The sequence below is a fragment of the Alligator mississippiensis genome, chromosome 2 (genome assembly GCF_030867095.1).
Source record: "Alligator mississippiensis isolate rAllMis1 chromosome 2, rAllMis1, whole genome shotgun sequence".
In the NCBI taxonomy this organism is placed as follows: Eukaryota; Metazoa; Chordata; order Crocodylia; family Alligatoridae; genus Alligator; species Alligator mississippiensis.
The window spans coordinates 293,577,491-293,599,843 of NC_081825.1; the positions used below are offsets into that span (position 1 = coordinate 293,577,491).

The following is a 22,353-nucleotide window of genomic DNA, read 5'->3' on the forward strand; positions in this document are numbered from 1 at the left end:
TTTCTTCCTTGGACATTTCTACCTATCTGATAACGTGAATCCCTTTCTCTCCATCTGAGCTATGTGCCGCCGTGTGATTATATTTCATGTGTATAAAACAACTCGGATGTGAAAACAGATCACAGTTTACCTTGGGGATTAGCACGACTTAAGCTCTCTCCTTCTCCTGTGTCTCCTGGTATAAATAAGGTCATGACATCTAATTGCAGCGCTCTCCTTTGCAGTAGCACACAGCACTTCCGAAGCCTGCTGATGTTAGGAAATGGGAAAGTAGTTTCTGTAAGCAGGACAGATCTGCACAGAAGTAGCCTTTCCCTCCCCAGAACCGATTTGTAGACTGAGTATCTATCAGCAAGCTCCAGCTACACCATGGAGCAATTGTATACCTGTGTGTGAGTGTGTGTGTGCGTGCATGTGGGGAATTTTATGGTTGTATTATTATACCACAGTCCATTACCCAGCCCAGGCGCTCTCATCAGGATGTAGCCAATTTAACTCAGAAGACCTAGGAGAAACCAGCTGCAGCAGCCAGTGAACAGATGCTGGGGATGGGGCAGTGCGGGGAGGAGGCGTCCGAATTCTCATCTTTCACCGTGTGGAAACCCAGCGTGCGTGACTCTGCCATGTCCTAATGCGTGTGATTAATGAGCCTTGATTTCGCTGTACGTGAGCAGCTCAGCATTGTTCAGCTCTCCAGCCTCACGCTTCTGTCCTCCAGGACGCCTTGTCTGAGCGGAAGTGCTGAGCTTGACTTTTCTGGGTGACTTGTTTCAATTTTTCTATTCTAGGCTTTTAGGGAATGGGGGACAGGGGACACAAATAGATTGAGCCAGCCTGAGGGGCTGGTGGCATCACACTGTTTGGCCAAGTGGGAGGCTGTAGCTTAGCTCTTTAGATATTTGGCTTGTACTTGCAAATACTGGAGGCTGAACAGAAATGGCAAAGAGGGAAGGTCATTTGACTTATGCTGCCCCTTAACACTATTTTATGAAATACATGAGCCAGAGATAGGAGGGGGAAGATCATCAATGATCTAGCCCCAGGTTAGGGTTGCCAACTCTGTTTGAATCTATTCTGGGAAGTTTCTGAATGCCAACGTGCCCGCGACACACTATGCGAATGTGCCTGCATGCCTGCGTATATCAATTATAAATTACAACGCATACACTTTACATCAGGAAGGCAGATGCATATTACTATTACATTTTAAAAACCCACTGGATTATTGTATAAATCAGATTCAACATTTAATATTTATTTTAATGAATGCTCTATCATTTCTCTGCAGTCTCCTGGAGATTTATATCTAATTCCTGGAAACTCCAGGGTAATCCTGGTGGGGTGACAACCCTGCCCTGGGTCCTGCAGTCAGATGCACCAATGCAGACTCCTGTTCCTGGGCTCCTTATGCCAGGCTCTGTGCCCGGGAAGGAAGAGCCAGGGGCAGAGTGGAGGGAGAATGCATGGGGGGAGAAATACATCCGAAAATGTTCAGTGGGGTTTATTTCACAGGCCCGGAGAGACGCCCCCAACTCACACTTGCTCCTCCGAGGTGCTAAAAAATAAACGATATCTTGGAATTCAGTGCACACAACATGAGTGAAAGATGGAGAGGCCAACTTGGCCTGTGTTTCTGATCTCCAAAAAGCAATGCATGGCTTTTTCTGGTTTGGTACCCACTGGACAGCCTCTCCCCTGCTTCAGCCTTGGCACTGGCTCTGGGAGGGACCAATGGAGAATTCCCACAGTATAAATGCAGTGCTCCCTCAGCCATCTGGGCCTAGGGGCCCTGCCAGGTTGCATCCGGAGGACTGAGTGCCACAGGGATGCTGGGCTGCCTCGGAGACCTGCCCTGGACAAGATGCAGCTCGCTAGAGCAGCTGGAGGCCATAACTCATGCTGGGAGCTCAGCCCCCAGAACGGGCAGAGATAGCAGGAGGCCTCTCTGTTCCCTCCCCCACCCGGGAAGATACCTTCTGTGCAGCTCCTTCTGCAGCGCCATCAAGCTGATTTGCATTTAACCCTTGACATTGCTTTGAATCGACTCCGCTTTCCTACAGCACAACGGCCCTCCGTTCCAGCAAGGTTCAGGGACACAGCCCGCAAAATGTGAAGTTTCCAAAAATCAGCCCAGGAGCTGGCAGCCAAGGCTTTGCTGTCACTAGAGAAGGAAAAATCCTCAGGTGAAGCAAAGTCATAGCAGCAGTGCCAGTGGTCTGAATAGCAGTGCCATTCTGTAGTACAGCAGGAATGCGACACTCAGCACACTGGCCCCTTGGGCTTGGCAGGCTTTGCCCTTTGGTACATCCATGTCGCCAGAGCAGTATTGCTGTTCCAATGTGCTAAAGCACCGTGCAAACTGTGCGTGTCCCTTGGATGGCTTGGAGGCAATGCAGTCAGGCTCTGAAATCTCTCTGCTCCAGGTTCTTTACAAAACCTAGCGCTGGCAAGGTCATGTTTTGCAACCCTACCCTCACTTCCCCAGGACAGAAAAAAAGACGGTCCCAACCCCTTTCTCCAAGTGCTCCCTTTCTCCGAACATGAGCAGTTCGTTTAACACTGATGTTTGACCTCCACGTGCTCATCTGCCCTTGGCGTTGGGCATCTCCAACCTGGCAGAACCAAAATGAGACCCTTGCCTGCAGAGCCCATTTGAACCAAAACCTGAGGTGCAGTGGGCATCCTCTGGGGCACATCCTTTACCGATGCAGTGATACTTGCCCAGCAGAGACTTTGGGGGAAATCCTGACCCTGATGAACTCCATGAAGGATTTGCCATTGAGTTGCATACAGCCACGATTCCTCCCCCTTCCCTTTATGTCTTTTGAATAAGAGGGTTGGTTGGCTGATCTCTGCTCTAAACCTTTCCTCAGACAACTGGAAGGGGAAAAGCACTCCCATGCACGTCTTTAAGTTCTGTCTCACCACTTTTCATTGTTTCACAGCAACGCTCCACTTAAGGCATTTCTTCAGGTATTCAACTCCTGCAACCGTTGGTTTCCATTACTCCATGCTGCGCTGATACATTTTGGTCTGAACTTCCCGGATTGTGATAAATGAGTAAATTTCATTTGTGTTTCTGTTTTACCAAAAAAAAAAGCAAAGGAAATATTGCTTTCGCTTGATGGCTCCTGCCAGGACTCGACAGAACAGTTCAGCAGGCTCTATTTCATTAAAACACCGGCAACGGGAATTTCTGGAAAAACATCAGAGGGTCTCATAAATAAATCATCCCTGTGCTTTGGGCTGCATGCTCCCAAACTTCTGCCTTTTGTTTAGTCCATATTATTTTGGGGCATATTTCAAGGGAATACTTATGGGAGAAATATGTTTCTAGCAATGGCAGGATTACTTACAAATTACCCTTTAATCAACAGATTTAATATTAATTAATAATTCATAAACCACTCTTAGGATAAAATTGCATAATTATGTCTGCAATGAAGCCCAAAGTGTCCATTGTCGACAGCATAAAATGTTAATTAGCAGTAAACTGCAGTTAGGAGAAAACTCTTTTAATTATGTAATGGGCCTCATTACAAGGGGTAATCAACAATGCTTCCAAATTAGTCCACTGACAGCATTTATCTATATATAGCAAATAAACTTTTGTTTGCAGAAAATGTGTTTGAATAGACACCTTTTTAATTGCTTTTAAGATGTTGTCAAGTCATTGCAGTCCCTGGGAGTGTTTCAGAATGACCGGGCTTTTCAATGCAGATGGACAGTGCATACAACAGAGAGAATCATGGGAGAGAAGGATCCAGAAATATTTGTTTGCATAGGAAAGGGAATTTAAATTCAGCCTTATGCCTGGCTGTTATCTGAGTATTTGAGCAGTTTGCTAGTGGCAACAAAGAATAAGTTTGAAAGGATGCCTATTCACACAATTAAAAATTGTACTTTAAATTGTCAAATCCACAATTTTTGGTTTTTGATTAGTTAGCAATATCCTATCCTATCAGGCAAGGAAACTAATGTGACGTGACTTTTGTAATTTACCAAGGCAGCAAAAATTGTGATCTGTACGTGTGCATACTGAGCTGATAGGAAGTGATGTGCCGAGCCAGACTGAGTCATGGAAGAGGCTTGCAGATACCACCAACCAGGAAACCTGTCTTTTGCAAACTCGCTTTCAGTAAGTGCTAATAAGTCCAGTGTGTGTTGCAGTGAATCACTGAAAAGGTTAGAATGGCCGAACAGATTTGAATTCAATTGCAAACTTGATTGAAAATGAAAACATTTTTGTTATTCTTTTTCTCGGCATGCCTCCTCCGAGCACTTCTTGATTTTGGGACATAGCCCAAGAACTGCAGGAATTTCGTGTTTTTCAGTATGTGTGTCCAAACTCCAGAAGTGCTGAATTCTCATTCGTAGGCCACAGAGATCTCCTGAGATCAAACTAAGGTGCTTATATACCTCCCATTACTATTGTATCTAGACATCTCACAGTTGCAGCTGGTTGGAAGTTCTCCAGTTGGAAGCTTTTCCGTTAGAGAACGTGCGTTCATTTAAATTGGAAAAGTTCATGGGGTTGAGCTGATTTCAGTGAAGCTGTGAAGAGACCCAGGGCTTCACTGTGACCTTGCCAACATACCTGCCCAGACCTGCAGTCTTGGAGGAGCTCTGCCTTAGAGCTGGCATTCCCGTCCCATTCCCTGAAGATGTGCAAATACCGTATTGTCTTGCATGCACCATGCTCCACAATAAGATGCTGCACCTAGGATTGCTAACTTCTGTTTTAATCTATTCTGGGAGGTTTCTGGAATGTCAGCATGCCCGCGACACACAACACGAACATGCCCGTGTGCTTGTGTATATCGGGTACAGATTACGATGCATGCACTTTACGTCAGGAAGGCCAGTGCACATTACTATTACATTTTAAAAATCCACTGGACTGATGTATAAATTGGATTCAACATTTAATAGTTATTTTAATGAATGCCCTAACATTTATCTCCTGGATGACTCTCAGCTGTCTCCTGGAGATTTTTATGTAATTCCTGGAGACGGTAGGACAATCCTGGAGGGTTAATAACCCTACGCACACCTGGTTTTTGAAAAGCAGATTGAAATAAAAATATATTTCCTTGAAACCGCTAGGAAGTAGCAGCTAAGGAGCCCCATGTGCAGCATGGCAGCCTTACTTTTGGTTCTCCTTCTCCTACCTCCCTGCTAACCAAAGAGGCAGAAACAACTATTATCACATATCTTCACTTATATTGTGCGATCCAATTTATGGCAGATGAATTTTGGAAATAAAGGTGTCTACTTTATGGGAGAAAATACAGTTTTTGGCTGTCATTCAAATGAGGAGGAAGCTATTTCAGCACCTCTATCTCTGCCTCCCTTGTGCCCAAGAACACCAGCCGGGGTGTCTTCTTAGTTGTTTCTCTATTGGGTTTGGAGCATAGGGGTAGGTGGCATGCTCTTGGCATCATAGACAGATGGGATGGTTTGGGTAGGGATGCCTCAGTCAGAGGGTTGGACTGGATGTGACCTCTGGAGGTCCCTTCCAGCCCTACTTCTGTATGACTCTATGATGTAACCTGTCAGGCAAGGAAATGTTATCCTTGTTTTATGAATAAGGCAGGCAGGCAGAGTGAGGCCAAGTGACTTGCCTGAGATAGTGCAGGGAGTCTGAAGCACAGCGGGGAATGTAACCCCGAGTTTCTTAAGTCTCAGGCTAACACCCAAGTCACACAGCTGCCTCTCCATTGGCACTATGGGAGACAGGTAAGAATTTCTGGCTGTGCCATGGTTTCCCAATTCCCCCATCACTTGTGAATAATACCAGGGGGAAGAGAGTGTCTAACACTGCAGCAGGGCTAGCTCATGCTTTTTTTAGACATGGACCTAGGTGGTGATCTCCACGTGAACTGCACACACCCAGGAGCCACCATATCTCGTACATGCTGTGTGGGCTCAGTTCCTCCCTGCTTCCCCGTTGGTTATAGATTAGGGTGCTAATGTGTACAGTGCCTGTATCAGCAGCAACTTACCCCCTTGCTTATGCCAGCTCATTTGTGCTAGCCAGTGCACTCTGGGAATGGAGTCATGGCCGTCTTCACCTATGGGCACTTACACAAGTGCAGGCAGCATGTCAGGGAGGCACTCTAACTATGGCGCTTTATACAAAGCGCCTTGAGTTAGAGCACCATTGAACCCAATCGGCGTTCTCTTGTTGGGTGGGGGCTCGGAGCTTGTCTGCACCAGCCCTGGCTAGCAGGTGGGGGCACTCCAGCAGCCTCCCAAGAGGCTGCCAGACTGCCCCTCTCCCAAGCCCCCGCTCCCCCCAGCTGTTAACTGCCAAGAACAGCTGGAAGGAAGGGACGGAGCCTCCTCCCATGTGTGCCCCCCAGCTATTCCTTCAGGGGTCCTTGGGGGAGCCAAGCTGGGTCTGCATGGAGGGGGGGGGGTTCCCTTTGCCCCCAAATCCCCTGCATGAGCAACTTGACAGCAGCAGAGGCTGCCATGCTCAGAGCTTGGGCGGGAGGGAGAGGAACCCCCCCCGACTCACAGGCTCGACCTGACTCCCACCAAGACCTCAGAAGGGGTAGCCAGACTAGGCCTGTGGGACAGAGGGTCTTTGTTTCCCTTCCCCCATCCCAGCTCTGGGCACAACAGCCATGGCTGCCACTGTTGAGAGTTTGAGGTGGGGGAAGGAATGGAGCCCCCCTGCCACATGGTTTCTCCCCCACCCCAGCTCCAGCTGCAGCAGCCTCTGCCAGTGTCAAGATGCTTGCATGGGGGGTGGGACGGGATCCCCCCACCTTGCAGGCCTGGTCCTGCTCCCCCGCATACCCCAGCAGGGGTAGGTGAGGGGGACACATGCAGCTAGAGGGGCTCCTTTCCCCCACCCTCCCTCTCCTTCCCTCCTTTCCCTGCTGCGCAGGGAGGAGACTCTGTCTTCCCCTTCGTGACAGCCCTGGGGCTGGAGCTGGGATGGTGCTTGGGTGCGCAAGCACCAGGCCAGTCCCACAAAGGCTCATGGGATATGTGCAGAATCACCCCAAATTAACCTTTTCTGCCTGTAGAGTGCCCCTGTTTGATACTTCATCAGACAAGGGTTAAATTTTTACGCAATCAGCCATTTTAAAAGCGCTCTGTAACCGTGAACGTTCGTTAAGTTACAGCCGTAGAGCCCTTTGGGGGCCTCTTTGCATGAAAAATCAAACATCTGTGTGTCCTCTGTCTCTGAGGGAGTAAGTTTATTCCTGCATGCTGGGTCCCAGGGCTCAGGTCACCTACCTAGGGGAAGATGGGGTGGGTGTTGGTGCGGATGGAGGGGCTGGTTTAAATCTGTGTGCAGGTATGAAGCACAGCTCAGAATCCAGCCTAAATCTTCTGGACTGAGACTGTGCGTCTTGTGTTGTGTGTACAGTAGGCAAGACAACAGGCCTTGTTCTGTGACCTGCTCCGCTACAAATCATTAGAAGCAGTAATAATATCTCACAGCCGGTTTCTACTTACTGTTGCTGGTTTCCCTCAAAAGGCTGGCACGACTCTTCAGGTTATGATGACCTTTACTTGTTCCTTCAAGTTGTTTTGTGTTCCTGTTCATAATTTTCCTCTAGTGCTCTGCAACACAAGTAGCAAATGCTTATCAATACTGTCTGACGAGTGCTCTGATATTAGATTAGATATCACGTACACCGAGCTGTGTTGTTCGATGGTAATTCGTAGTCTTGAAAACCTGCTGATACAGATTTCTGCCCACTTCACTCTCTGGTCATTTCCATTCATTTCATCTCTGGAATCTAATGCAATAAAATTATAAAAGCCTCTAAACTCCTCAGCATTTAATCAGCTTAGTCCAAGGGAATTAAATCAAGAGCTCTAGGTGTGTACTTTTTATACCCCAAATGAAATCTCATGTTGGGAGACAATCTTATTAGTTTGGCTACTAAGGATTGCATGGATTTCTTAAGAAGCAGCAAGAATACAAACAAGTTTAAATAGGCTGCTGTTTTATTAATATCAATGGGAGAAATGGTAGAGGCCACCTGTGCTAGTTGGGTAGTTGAATGGGACTGGTTTACCTAGTTAAATCACTACAGGTTTGCAACAAGAATCGTAGGATTCCACCAGACGTCATCTGGTACGATGGGCCTTCTGCATGTTCAAGGTTGTTTTCATGCCACGGAGAATGGCTTTTGATTGAGGATCCGATTTTGTAGTTCACTGGCCACCTGATCTCACTGGGACTTAGACATGCTTAAATTTAAGCATATGCTTTGCTGAATCAGTAATGCTCAGAAGAGGGTAGTAGGATCCCCCTGGGCTACTTGACTCCATGGTGTTTCTGGTCCTGCCAGGGGCAGCTCCCCTAGGATGCTTTGCCCATCACTTCCATTCACATGCACCAACAAATGGGGAAATGGGCCTGTGAAGCCGCTCCAGTGATGTCCCCACACACTTGCTGTTGAGACTTCTGCCTCCAATGTGCTTGGGAGAAGCAGCGCAGGAGGCTCCTGGAGCAGCTTCCCCGTTATATTTCTGGGTTTGGTGTGGGCAGTGGGTGGGATAGGTCAGGAGTGGGCACTCACTGGGGACAAGCTATAGACATTCCCCAAAATCCCAATGCATCCATGTAAGAATATGCTCCTTAAGCTGAGATGGACATGGGGGATGACTCTCAAGCAGCTGCCTACCTCGAGTCTAAGTGTCTTTAGGATTGATAAACCGGACCTCCCTACACTTCAGTCCCCAGAGAGGCAGGCTCCAGCATGCCTGACACATGGCAACAGCATGAAGTTCAGCACAGAGTTTAACACCTGCCGTCACTGTGATCCAAACACCCAGCCACTAGAGGAAGAGATGGAAGTGGAGGTCCCTGCTCACCATTTGCATCACAGCCTCATGGGTAAAGCTTTCATCCTGGAAGTCGGAGACGTGGGTTCTAGCGCCTCGTCAGCCTCAGGGTTTCAAACCCACATATCCCGTCTCCCAGGAGAGTGCTTTAGCCTCCAGGCTACAAAATAGACTGCCCACCCCTTCCCCTGTTGCCCCATTGAATCAGGGCTGCTGGCCAGCCACAAATGCTAGCCATGGAGCCAATGAGCAAGCAAGCAAGAGGGAACCGGACTCTTTAGTCCAGTGTTGAGGACACTTCTCTGGCCGGAAGAAGTCCTCAGCTCTGGTTTCTGCTTCAAAGGCCATTTCTGGATTTTATTTGGTAATTTTTTCATACTGCATATGCAGTCCCAGGGGGAGGGACCAGGACCCAGGAGTTCCCCATTCCTTCAAGCACCCTCCTCGCTGGGCTGCAGACACATGTGGCCTCTCGTTCACTTTCCCTTTGGCTCCAGAGCTCTAAAATTCATTTCTACCAAACGGTCTAGCTTCCGCACGAGGGGTGGAGAATGGCCCCAAACCAGCTTTGCCCCAGCCTGAGAGTTTGGGCACCCTCCTAGGTGACAAGAGATGTGGGCTTGCAGCCCATTAAGCTGAGGAGGGACCCGAACCCAAGCTTTTCACTTCCTGACTGCTCTAAATACAAGGTCACTACCCACCACCATTCTCTGGATGTAGGCACCTGAAGTTGGGCATGGGTTTCACATAGGCACTCAACTCAGGGACATGCCGAAATGCAGGACAGAGGCACGATTTCAGATACTCTCCTCTCTTGGGATTTCCTGTTGACTGACTCAAGCAGCCTCTGGCTATTGTGCATCCTGTTCCTAGGCACCTGGCTTGGGTCTGTGAAACCCAGGGCCAGATCCAGGCATCTGATGTTAGGGCATGGGAGATCTGGTCCTGAGAGACTTGCGCAGGGTCCTACAGGAAGCCGTCAATGGAGGCCACTGAACTCGTGTCTTGCATATGCAAGTTGGGGGCATTAACCACAAAATCCTCCTCTTTTTGTCTGCTAAACCTGCCACCCCACAATCCTGCCTGTGGGCGGCTGCAACTTCTGTGAAAACAGGTTATTTTTGGCACAGGCAGCTCCAGTCCTGGCTGAAAAGCAGCTGTGGGGAGGAGGAGAGTCAAACCATTAAAGAACCCCCGAGTGAGAGAGTGAGTTTAACTCTAGGAAGGGGTGAAAGTTCAAGAGGGTTTGAATTTCACCTAGTCCTCTTGCCAAAAGGGCTGCCCTGAATCACGCTGGACAAAGCTTGCCCTGCCTGAATCACGCTGGACAAAGCTTGCCCTGCCTGAATCACGCTGGATAAAGCTTCGTTTTTCCTGGACAGAGAAGCTAATTTGAAACGAGATGCCATGCTTGCCTTCCAGCTCAGAGCTGGCTAAGCCAAGCACAGCCCCTCTCACTGCAGAAGAAGGCATTATTTTTGTCCTGCAAACCTTTCAAGGGCTATCTCGGGCTGGTTCGTCTGCCTAGCTTTTGCTGGGAGTCGTGGAGCCTGGTAAAAATAGAGGAAAGCCTGAGTTTTTAGTTCGTGCTCTTTAAAATCCAGGTTGAAGATGAATATAAAACTCAGGAGGTTTGGGGCGTCTCTTACAAGGGAATCTGCCTTACATGTTTCTGCTGATCTGCCTCCTAGGCCATGGGCGATTGGATGTAGTTTAGAAGGGGTGGATTTCTGTTTCCCAGGTTTGTCTTTAGATCTTCAGGACTAATTCATATCCCCAGGGATCCAGGTGCCTTTGGAGGTTGTAGTTAACTCTGTTCCTTTTTCAACACATATGTCAGCCTTGCAAAATTGTCAGACCAGCCCAAGCAAACCCACCCCGCATATCAACACAAATAAAAAAGCCCCCAACTTGTGTGCCCCTGCGCACATGCATGCACATGCAATCACATGCCCCTCTCTCTTTCTGCCTTGTGTGCAAGCACTTGCTCTGCCCTTTTCTGAGATGAATTCACTTTATACACACACCCCTTTATACACACACACACTTCTCTTGATAGAACCTCACACAATTAAAAATATCATGATACTATACTAAAAATAACAGCCTCCATCTAATACAGTCAGTTAATAAAACATTCAGGAGCGGCTAGGCTGGAGAGCAGAGGAGCTGAGCTGAACCCCTTTGATAAATGGAATGACCCTATTGCCAGCCTCAAAAACTCAAATATTCCCCCATTGCCCCTCCCAAATCATGAGTTTGTCTTCCAAATACTGATATTTTTTGAAAAATATATCTTATATATTTTTTTTCCCCTCCGACTAGAGCCTTGAGGGTTAGAGTTTGTATTTTTTTTAAATGATTCTTACATGGTCATAGGACTCCAGGATCTAGGACTTAAAGAAAAGCACCAACTAGCATGATCAATTGTGAGAGTTGACCACATGGACCTTGAATTCAGTCCCTTTCTTGCTATGGTTCAACTCATTATGAAACAAAAGCATTTCAGTGCAAACCTGGGGCTCTCTGTGGCCAGCTGTCGGTGACTCACGTTTCTGAACCCAGCGGTGTTGTGACCACACAATCACTTCTGCACCTCGAGCCTCTTCTTTTGCAGCGGCCTGTTGTGTGGGGAAGTTGCTTAGACCCCTGCCATTCAGCGATTGTGTGTCAGCAGCCTCCTAGGGGGTCTTCCAGAGAGTCCTCCTCCTCCTTGGCCTTGCTCAGATGCCTTGTGTTCACGCTTACCCAGATTATGCAGGGACACAGGACTGGAAGGAGCCTCCTGGCTCACTGCGTGGAGTTCCCTGAATTTTCAGGCAACCACATATCCGAAGAGTCTTAAAATTGGTCCATCCCAGCAACTCACGCATCACTACTCGGGAGCATATTTTGGCACCAACAACTGCCCCGGCACATGACACAGGGACATCTCTCCCAGTTCAGCTCTTCAGATTCAAATCCTGGTAAATGCTTTTATCTTGCTGCTTGGCTCCTCTTTCTCACAAGCTTAACTAGCTTATATTTCTGATATCTCACTCTGGGGTATTCATTTAGATTAGAAGCAGCAGAGCTCCAATTATCCAGTCCTGTGGGGCCCACCTTAATATTTTCACCCAGTTCGACAGACTTGCTATTGCAAAAGTGCCACGCATTGTGTTTTTAACTGTTTCCTTGCCTGCCACCCATGGCATTAAAAAACTGAACCCTGCAGGGATTTCATGGGTTTGCCAGCTTTAAATCTGGCCAGGCCCTCATGGTAAGTGCACTGTGCTCGATGACAATGCCCACAAATATGCGGTGCGGCTCTGTACGGGCTACCTCTTAAACCAGAAGCACCATCGCTGTGACTGTGCCGCACTTGGAGTGGGCTTGTCAACTCTGCCAATTAACCTGGCCCTCAGCTAATTATCCCACCTGCAGTGCTGCCCAGAAGCAGATTCTGGCTGCGGATGAGAAGCAGCGGTGAGAATAGCAGTTGTTTACCCAACCCACAAATCAAAGGCAGCAGTGCTGAGGCTCTGCCCCTGGGGTATCAAAGCTGCTTTCTAATCTGCTTTGTTGATTGATGGGCTGTAAAGCCACGGTGGGAGGGAAGAGTTCTGGTTTTACTGCTTCTTGTGGTCTTATTTCTGCTACTTATCCTTAGAGGTTGAGTCCAGCCCCCTGTAAGGAGCAGGTCCCCGTTTGACTTTGATAGGAGTGTTGCCCGACTGAGGATCAGGACCTATGGTCCCAGTCTAGATTCAAGTGATCCCATTGACTCTGATAAGACTATCTATATGCTTAGAGTGGAGGTGCTAAGGTCCAAAGATGAGGTCCTAGGGGCTGTAGTTTTGTCTTGCTAGGTCTATTCAGTTCGGTGCAGGTTCACATCCTGTGTCCTTCACCATAGTATGTGAGTAGCTTCCAGCAATGTGTTCAGTGCTGGTTAGGGTGGCCATCATAGAGGACAGTCCAGTTGTCCTCTGTCCTTCATTGATACAAAACCAGAAGCCTTTATGTCCTCTATTGTTCTCTTCAAGAGAAAATTGGGTTTTATATCAATAAAGGACAGAGTAGCAGAAAACCGGGATGTCCTTTATGATGCCCACCCTAGCACCAGCAGCTATTTAGTTTTATCTCCCCTCCCCAGGGAGAAGCATGAGCAGGGGGAGGCTTTGTTTTGGATTTTGCAATATCTGTTTGTCTCCCAGGTGGTCAGGGTGTCTTGTGGTGCCAGATGCATGTTTGAGCCCTGGGAGGAAGTCATGCCAAAAGCTGTATGAGCTGATCCATGTATCCAGTCTTGCAGGCTGGAGAATTAAAGGCAGAAGGATGTGATGATAGCTGCGTTACTTCCTTAACCATGCAAGGCCAATAGGTCAGGAGGCGGTCAGATTTAGGATGATCCTTAGCTAAGAACATAAGAGACTGAGTCAGGCATTGGCCCATATACCCCAATATCTTGTATCTCACAGTAGCAAAGAGCTGATACTAAGGGGAAATCGCTACCAAGAAAAAATCGAATTCCACCCCTCTTCTCTTACAAGTTCCAGCATTTAGAGGCCTCAGAAGTTGTAATCTGGAGGCTGCACCACTAATTCTTAGCTAAATCTTGGTCCTCTGCAAAAGCTGCATAGACCATTACCCTACCATTTAGTCACAGTAATGAAGTGGTTGACCAGTCTTATCCCTGAGCATTAATTAACCATTGAGCTGCCCTGGGCTCAGGCCCAGGAGTGCCTTGATGATAAAAAACAAGACCCGGGACTTGGTTCAGCAGTCTATGCCAAGCCAGCATACGGAGTGGAGAACAGATTCAGTGTGCTCACATAGTGTTGCTGAGAGTTGCTGGATTGATTTGTGCCAGTTTTCTAAATGCTGAAGGTGCAGGCACAGCTCATCAATGCAGCCCAGCCAAGAGGTAGCAAATGTGTTAATAAGTGAGGCCAGGTTGTCATCATGCAAGGTTGGATCAAATCTCCTAGCCAGCTGGAGTGGGTGGAGAATGCTACATGAGCTCTTAGGGTCAGTGAAGAGCCCTGGAGCCTTTTAAGCTTTGGACTGTATTGACCAATTGTGGGGTCACAAAGGAGACCTATCATGACTGCAAAATCTTCAGAAGGCTTCCTTCTTCCCCCACCCAGCATCACCCAGGCAGGCTCAGTTCATCTTCAGCCAACTGTTCTCACCCAGTGCTGATCTCATCCATATCCTAGGCCTCTGGTGTAATGGTGTGGTCATAGGTGGTGAAGGGTGGGTAGAGTGGCATGTCCTCTGCCTCGGACTGATGTCAGAGTCCTTGTTGTCAGCCCAGTTCACCCAGTGGCTGCAGGTTGCAATGGAAAAGGAGCAGAGAGAGAATGGATCCTGGTGGCACTTCTCAAGTTAAGCACCCAATGATGGCAATTTGCTGGGTTTGTCCCTCCAGGAAGAACTCAAACCACTGTAGTGCCTTACCCAGACATCTAAATGAAACTGTTTTGTACTAGCTTGGAGCTGGTTGAAGTGCACTTCAGCTCATTGCTCTGGGAGGCATCATACTTGCTCCTAGACTCTGCTGATGAGGATTCATCCAGAGAAAGTACTGCATCTACATTTCTCTTCATTGTTGATCTAACTCATGTTGCTTCACAGAAAGTGCCATGAGTTAGAGTGACCTCTCCCAACCCAACAGACGTTTGCTGTTGGATTGGGGGGTGAGAGGGATTAAGCTCCATTTCAGAGCCAGGAGGAGCGGCCTATCTACAGCCTCTCTCCACTAGCTCCGTCCCCACTCCCAGCTCCATTGGGAGTGACATTTGTCATGTGAACCCCCAAAGTGGGGGGGCTCCAGTTCACTTGCCCCCACTCCAGAGGAAACGGGACAGACCCCAGTCTGGAGCTCCCTCCCCTCCCTTCTCCCCCCTCCCATCCTGCAGACAGCACTAGGGGCAGGGTGGGCTGCATCAGCCCAGCCCTGATCATGCACAGGGACAGACAGAAGTTAATGAAGGCACTCTGCTTTGGAGCACCTTCATCTGAACCCTCATTACGAGACAGTTTTGCACTATTGGGCACTCTCAAAGCGCTCTGCAGCCATGCACTTCTGTCAGGGCATGGCTGTAGAGTGCTCTCAAGGGGCCAAAAGCACAACAAATATCGCTTCTGTCAGTACCCTTAGGGTGTGCATATGCTGCTACCTATGGCTATTTCCAAGCCTGCCCTTTAGCTCAGACCTGCTGATCTTCCATGTTACGAACCCCTAGTTTTACTCCCTGGTAGCAGTCATGTGTCCCACACCTCCCAAAACTCTGCTCATCATCAGGCCCAAGGTCTTAATTCACCCCCCAGTTCTGTGTGCTTACAACTCCCTTGGGTGCTGTATAGTATAGCACAGGAAATCCATCACTGGCCTTCTGTAACCTGCTTCCTGTGTGTTGTTTGTAATTAGATTTATGCAAAGAAGGGGAGATAAGCAGTGGGCATGATTCTTAGAAAGGCTCAGTTTGAGTTCCTTATGTGTTTTCTTCTAGAAACCAGCCTGCCCACTGCTTGTCTCTCCCCGGAGTTACCAAAAACTCAGGCCGTTCGGCCTTTAGAGACACAAGACCACAGCCTGTCAAGACCTCTTCTGCAGACTTATTGTACAACAATTGTACAGCTACAGTTAATTCCCTTTATGATTGCCCTTTATACATGGAGATAAGGTGCAGTTACAATCCACGCCCCCGCATCAGAAAAGAGGCAAGAAACAAATCTACAGCTTGAGTTTTCAGTGTCACACCCTGAACGCAGAAGAGCAAACACTTATTCCAGTGTCTGTTTAGCATAATACAAATTCTAATCAGCCAGAGTAACTCGGGACATGGCACACAGACTGGCAGTATGTTTTCTTGAATTTGTGGGATTCTCCCATTTTCCCGTTGGCCTGCACCTATATTGGTAGATGGCTGGTTCTGATATTCTAATAGATGTCCTTGGATTGGTTTTATTCGCATTTCTTTGTTCCAGCAAAACTTTTGGAACTGAATTGAGCTAGTTCCCTTATAGACTTGGAAGATTGGTATTAGGATAGTATTTATGTCCTTGTGAAAGGGAGGATTTATCTCCTTCCCTTGCCATCATAGCATGGCACATGTCACTGCTCTGTTTTCTTGTTACCTTCATTTATGGTCTTCGCTGAGAAGGCTGCTCTGTTTTTACAAGTTATCTTAACACAAATGTCTGTTAGAAAGCTATATTCAATACCCTGGGTTACATTAATCCCTGCTACTGGCACGTTTCAGATAGGCTATGATATAGTATGTTTGAGTTATCTAACTTTAGGCCTTCTTTCAGGCCTTGTGCTCTGTTTAATCTGATCTGCTGTAGCTGGACACGTTCATTGCTTTCTTTCCTTTGCTGATCAGACTCGGCCATATCTGTAGAGGTTCATTCTGGGTGTCACTCAGAAGCAGACTTTTGGAGTCTCCCTCTTTAGCCACACTTTGTAGCTTGGCATAGGCCTCTGGAAAATGATCAGTGCTGGCAACAAGTCATTCCAGGGATAGGCAACTCCTGGCACGGGTGCCAGAGTGTGGCACTTGAAGACATTTTGCTTGGCACACATGCCTCTGGGTGGATGGCGGGGAAGAGCCGGGGCTACGTGGCCACAGCAAGGATCAGCCTCTTCCTGGCTCTCCTGCCATCTGCCCCTGGCATGCCAGCATCTTACAAGTTGAAGTTGCGGGTGTTTTTGGCACTGCCCAAAAACGTTGCCGACCCCTGGATTATACATTTCTGCCTTACTGTATTCAGTCAACAAAAGCACACTATCATTTAATATGATTCTAACAAGCTACCCATAATTCAGTTCTTCTCATCAAACAATAAAAACATCAAGTTATTACAGCTGTTGCTTCTAACTACTATTACTGTTTTCCTAAAGCAATTATCTGCACCTGGCCTAGCTCAATACTGTTGGCTAGACTTGATTCCACTTTCCCATGCTACTGCTTATGGCTTAAATTCAGGCTTAAGCACTTACAGTACTGTCATCATTTAGGTTTATGCTAGGTCCAGAGTCTGCACTTGTCATCGTGGCATTTCAGTCACTGGCTAAGTCTGAGGCCTCCAGTGGTGCTGCAGCCAGGTAAAACAGGCAGCTGGGAGCCGTGCATGTGGCTTGGCATTGTTTGGAGGGTCAACCTTCAACTCGTCCCAAGATAAAGGTGTAAACAGAGTCGTGGAACCACAGTCCAACCACCATTATTATCACGGCCTGAGACCTGCCGCCGACAGGGTATTTCCTTCTGGAGTCTGCCACTTAAGACATTGGCATCTGAACAAGGTAAATGAAGGCAGAGATTTACAGCACAGCAGCTGCTCTGTGAAAATTGTCTGTGGCCATGCTCTTCCACTGAGGACTAATTCACTGAGGCTTAGCTTTCCTTTACCGTGGGGTAAGAGCACAGTTACTGCAAGGTAGCCGATGTATGGAAAGTCCTCCCTCCCCTCTCTCCACCCATGGCAGCCGATTCACCTCCAGCCTGCCTGATGCGATTCGGCCTGTCTTTTAAGCAGCGATGTTCGCGCTCTGGATACATCACTTCAGGAGTCTCAGAGCATTCCCATCACTTATCTAAACATATCCTGTTTCAAGCTCTGGTCTGCGATCATAATACATGTGCTCTGGGGCACACAATGGAGGTCTGTGCAGGATCTTGGCTTAGCAGCAAATGCATCAGATTGCAATGGGCTGAGGGGAAAATAAAAGCGGTTTTAAACCTCTCTGAGAAATGGGCCTCCAACTGGAGTACTTTTTTTCTGAATCTGATCTCCCCCCTCTCAGATGCTATCAGTTCAGCATGGCTTTTTTGCTTGCAGGTCTAATTGAAAACTGAACTTATGCAAAACCTGAATTTCCTCATTAGCCTTTTCCTAACCAAGGTGCCCACACGTGCCATAGAAGGTAGGTGAGATGTGGTCCGATGGCAGCGACACTGCATGTATTGAACAGGAAATGCGGAGGCAAGAGGAGGAAGGCAGCATTCAAGAGATCTGCGTGAGATGCCAGGCATTGCAGTGAAAGTGGGGACTCCTGACTTTCTCAGGAATGCAGCAGGAGGCATATCTGACATCCAGTCCACCTCCACCTCCTTGCCAGTCTGCTCAGCCTGCTCAAAACCGGCTTTGTTTTTTGTTGGCTTTTTCAGGACAAAACAAGAACTGCCGTTATGTAAAATCAAAAGGGATTTAGGGCTGTCGAGCTGGCTCATTCCAAGTGCTCAGACCCAGCGCCCCCGAGGCGGCCGCGGTTTATCTAAGATATTCTCAGCAGGGTCTGGGCTGGGGTGGGGAGCAGCGGCACGGATCTGGAAGTTGTGAACTGGGGTGAACAGCTGGTTTTGTTTATCACAGAATAATGAAAACCACAAAAAAAAAAGTAGATCAGAGGTGGAGGAAAATGGGGAGAGAGGTATTCTTTGGTTGGGGAGTTAGTTGACGTTAGAGCTAAGTAACAGAGAGTGTGGGGCAACATCTTTGTCTCTCCGCTGTCATAATCACGGAGCACTGTCCAGAATTATCCTCCTCCGGGGCCATTTGGGTTCACAGGGGAGAGCTGAAAACAACGGATCTTGGCCCAATGGGCCTGAAGCAAAAGTTAAGGAGTATAATAAAGTACGTCGATCCCTTTTTAAAGAAGCTGTATTATATACTCGGGATCGGGCACCTTAAGCTGTGCTTGATGTTCTGTCTTTTCACTTCACAAAAATTGTTTAGCTAGGTGGGGCATGACTCCATGAAAGTGGGGAGCTGCTGGTAGAGAAGTTCTCCAAAGAGGCTTACTATTGCCAAACCACTGCTATTTCCTTGCAGTGGTCCCCATGAGCGAATGGGTGCTGTGTTTGCTTGAGCTCGTTCCCTTCCTTATTCTGTAGTATCCATGTTTGCTGGCATCAGTGGCACCACTGTTATGTCCCAGCACCGGGGCGCTATTTGGAGGGGGCTTTGATTTCGCATTGGACCACATGGAGACAAATAACTTTCTGGTCTTGGCATTTCCTGCCTTATCACTGCTTAACATCAGCTATTGCAAGAAACCAAATTTCATTCTGTGCATCAACATTGCTTGTCCTTCTTGTTTTCTCGCACCTTAGCTGTAATGCTCTGGCTTCGCAGAGGAGCAGCACTGCTATTTGGAGGCTGTAGGCCCCTCGCCACTAGCTGAGTGCTAATGCCTTCAGCGATGTGCTGGAGGGGCTGTGCCTTGGGTCCAAACGTGACATCCGACGCCGTAGCCTCCTATTAGAGCCGATTGTTTCCTGGTGCCTTTCAACTTTGCCAAAACAAAGTGGTTTTTAAATTGACATCAACAATAGAAATGCTTCTCAGTGAGCAAGTTAACCTCAGGCTTCTTGCCAAAGAGAGGGGCCGGTATAATTACAGGGGAGACGTCTGAATATTGGCCAGCAAAGTGCATACTTTTGTGAGTTCAGGGCACACTTTACAATAAAATAAAGTGTCTGTACGTATCTTCCTACGCCAATAAGTTGTCTTTTGGGAGGACATATTCATTGGGAATGCCTAGAAAAATATGTAATATAATCTATGGATCGTCTCCTCAGCTGGTGTAATTTGAAGTCCAAGTTAAATTGCTATATTAAATCTTATGACCTGTATTCTGGCTGTATATATGGACCTTCCTGTATATGCAGGGCACACTCAAAATTGTTCCTTTTCAGAGCAGAAGAAGTTGTATGGTTAAGGCAGAAGACTGGGACTCAGGGGATTAATGGTTACATTCCTGGCGTTGACAACACTTCTTGTGTGATCTCGAGCAAATTGCTTAATCTTGTTGTGCTGGAGTTCCCTGATCTGTAAGATGGGGCTTGTACTCAATGAGGCATCTTGTCAGGCTCAGTTAACTGATGTCTGCGAAGCACACTGAAGCTCTCAGATGGGAGGCGTTCTGCAGCATCAAAGCCGCAGAACATTCCTCTGATACATCCTGTGCACATTATAGCCGGAGCGTGTCGTGACGTGCACGGTTTGGCTTGCAGAGGCATTTCCCTTCTGTGTGTAACTTGGTCAGCCTTTCAGTTTGGAGAGCTCAAATTTGTTGGATGTTCCCTCAGCCAGGGAATGAACTGTTCTCAGTTTAATCTTGTTATGAGAAGAAAGCCTCAATACAAGGAAAACTTTGCAAAATGTGTTGACTGGCATTAGTGCATCATAGAAAGTCAAAATTAAGCAGGACAGTAGTCCTTAGCCTTACAGATAGTCTCCCCCCCTGGCACCTTCCACTCCCTCCTGTGTTCTGGTAATAATTGACTGCAAGTTGTTATATTCATATGGGATCCGGTATGTGCTCTGAGATTTAAACATACTACGCTTTCTATTGGTTTTGCACAGATTTGCGTCTCTAGAATACTTTTCAGGAGCACAATAGTTTTCTCCATGCAAAGTTCAAGAGTCCAGACTGGGAAGGAGACATGGCTCGGATAGGAGATGCTCTCAGAGCAGCAAGAGTCATGGTACCTGGAAAAAGTGATCTTCATCCCTTTGTGTCATGCCCATTAGTCTAGTTCAGCTCCAGAGGGGGTGCAGCGGTGTGGTTGCATTTCCTTTGGCTGTGTCACATGAGCTCTTGCACCGGGTTTGCCCAGAGCCCCTGCTCTCCTATAGCTCCATAGCCCGGGGGGTGAGTTCTCTGCTGTTGCTTGTTCCCTCTTTTCCCCTGCTTCTGAATTCACTGGGGATGGGGAGGGAAGGAAAGGGCAAAGAACAGCAGCACTCACTGCCTGGGCCCTGGAGACATGTTAAAGCAGGGGTTCAGGCCAGAGCCTGCACTGACCAGCTGGTGAGCTCAGCGCTCACTGCTCACCCTCCAGCAGGAGCCCGCGCTGACCAAGCCGTGAGCTCAGAGCCCACTGCACAGGCAGGGCACAACCAAAGTGGGACACACACATCTCCTTGTCCTGTTCCTGGATCTGCTACTGTGCAGATGTGCTTTTGTTTCTATGGCTTATACTACCAGGGTGGCCAACCTATGGCATGAATGCCACAAGTAGCACAGGCAGCCTCTGCATGTGGCACATGGCATATTACCAAGGAGATACACAGTGCAGTGGCAGATAGGGCAGGGAGCGCAGAGCAGCAGATGGGCCAAGGAGCACAGGACAGGGAGCACAAAACAGAGAGGCAGATCGGGCATGGGGAAGAGAAAGGGAGTGGCATTTGGGGAGGGTGAGGGGCTAATTGTGGCATGCCTACCAGAAAGGTTGTCTCCCACTGGCTTATCCCACTTCCTGTGCAAGATAGGCTGGGCTGGGCAAAGCACTTTCCTGTCACTATAAAAAAGTTCATACAAAATCCCACCCTGAAGGCCACTGCAGTTCCTAGCATAGACTCAGCCTTAAGGCCTGACCCAGAGCCTATTCCAGTCAATATAAAGCTCCTACTGACTTGAGCCAATTTTGGAGCAGGCCCATAGTGATTTCATAGATTTAATAGATTTTATAGACATTTGGGCTGGAAGGGACCTCGGGAGATCCTCAAGTCCAGCCCCCTGCCCCAGGGGTAGGAAGTCAGCTGGGGTCAAAGGATCCCAACAAGATAAGCACCCAAATGTTTCTTAAAAGAGTCTAGAGCAGGTGCTTGCACCACTTCTGGGGGAGTCTATTCCAGGCCTTGGGGGCTCGGACAGTAAAGAAGTTCTTCCTTATGTCCTGCCTGTAACGGTCTTGGAGGAGTTTGTGACCATTTGACCTTGTCGTCCCTTGGGGCGCTCTGGTGAACAGGCTTTCCCCCAGATCCTGATGCACCCCCTTATATACTTATAGGCAGCCACCAGGTCCCCCCTGAGCCTGATGTGATGTTTTAGCATCCCGTGTTAGGTTCAAGTTGCGTGCTCCTTTAAAAGCCTGGTCCATCATGTTTAAACCTTTTAACGAGTTACAGGAAAGACGCTTGTAATCCCTGTAGTAATCTAAACATTTTCCCTCTGTTTAGTCCTCATTCATCACTTCCTGACTCAGGGACCATTTGCAGAGCATGCAAGGTATTCAGGAAATCTAGCCCATAATTGCACCGTAGCCCCACAATGGACTAAGAAGAGGAGGAAGAAAATCAAGCGGCTATCTAAAACCCACCTCATGAGCGTCCTTCTATTTATATTTGTAAATTTTAGCCAATTCAAATAAGGCTGTGAGAGAAGCCCTCTCCAGCTCCTGGAAATAAAACATGCATGTCAGGAAGTGAGTCTCCCATACTGGCATGGAAAAATAAATTCTGGGAAAGGGGAAGAGGGACAGGAAGGCACATATACTTTGTGAGTCTTGGTTCTGTGCTTCTCACCCTGACACTTGCCCTTGTTACCTGCAAATATGGAAGGCACGCAGGCGATTAATTTTAGATTTGCTCACATAAGCCTTTTCTCGCCTGGGCAGCGACAAGCAAAGGAAGGAAATGAGAATACCTTTTTGGAAATGCATTAACGGTCCGGGACATGCTGCTCGGCTTTTATGGCTTTGCCTTTCAATTAAGAAATGACAGAATTTAAGACTGCAGCCAGGCAAGGGAAGTATCCAA

The 22,353-nt window shown here is 47.9% G+C and overlaps 1 long non-coding RNA gene across 1 annotated transcript; it reads right to left on the reverse strand.

The window, feature by feature from the left end:
- Nucleotides 1-1,262: 1,262 nt before the first annotated feature.
- Nucleotides 1,263-11,836, reverse strand: LOC109281254 (uncharacterized). Its single transcript, XR_002087844.2, has 3 exons — nucleotides 11,334-11,836; nucleotides 7,477-7,584; nucleotides 1,263-3,196 (listed from the first exon to the last, which is right to left on the reverse strand). It is a non-coding gene; the product is annotated as an uncharacterized LOC109281254 (long non-coding RNA).
- Nucleotides 11,837-22,353: the final 10,517 nt, after the last annotated feature.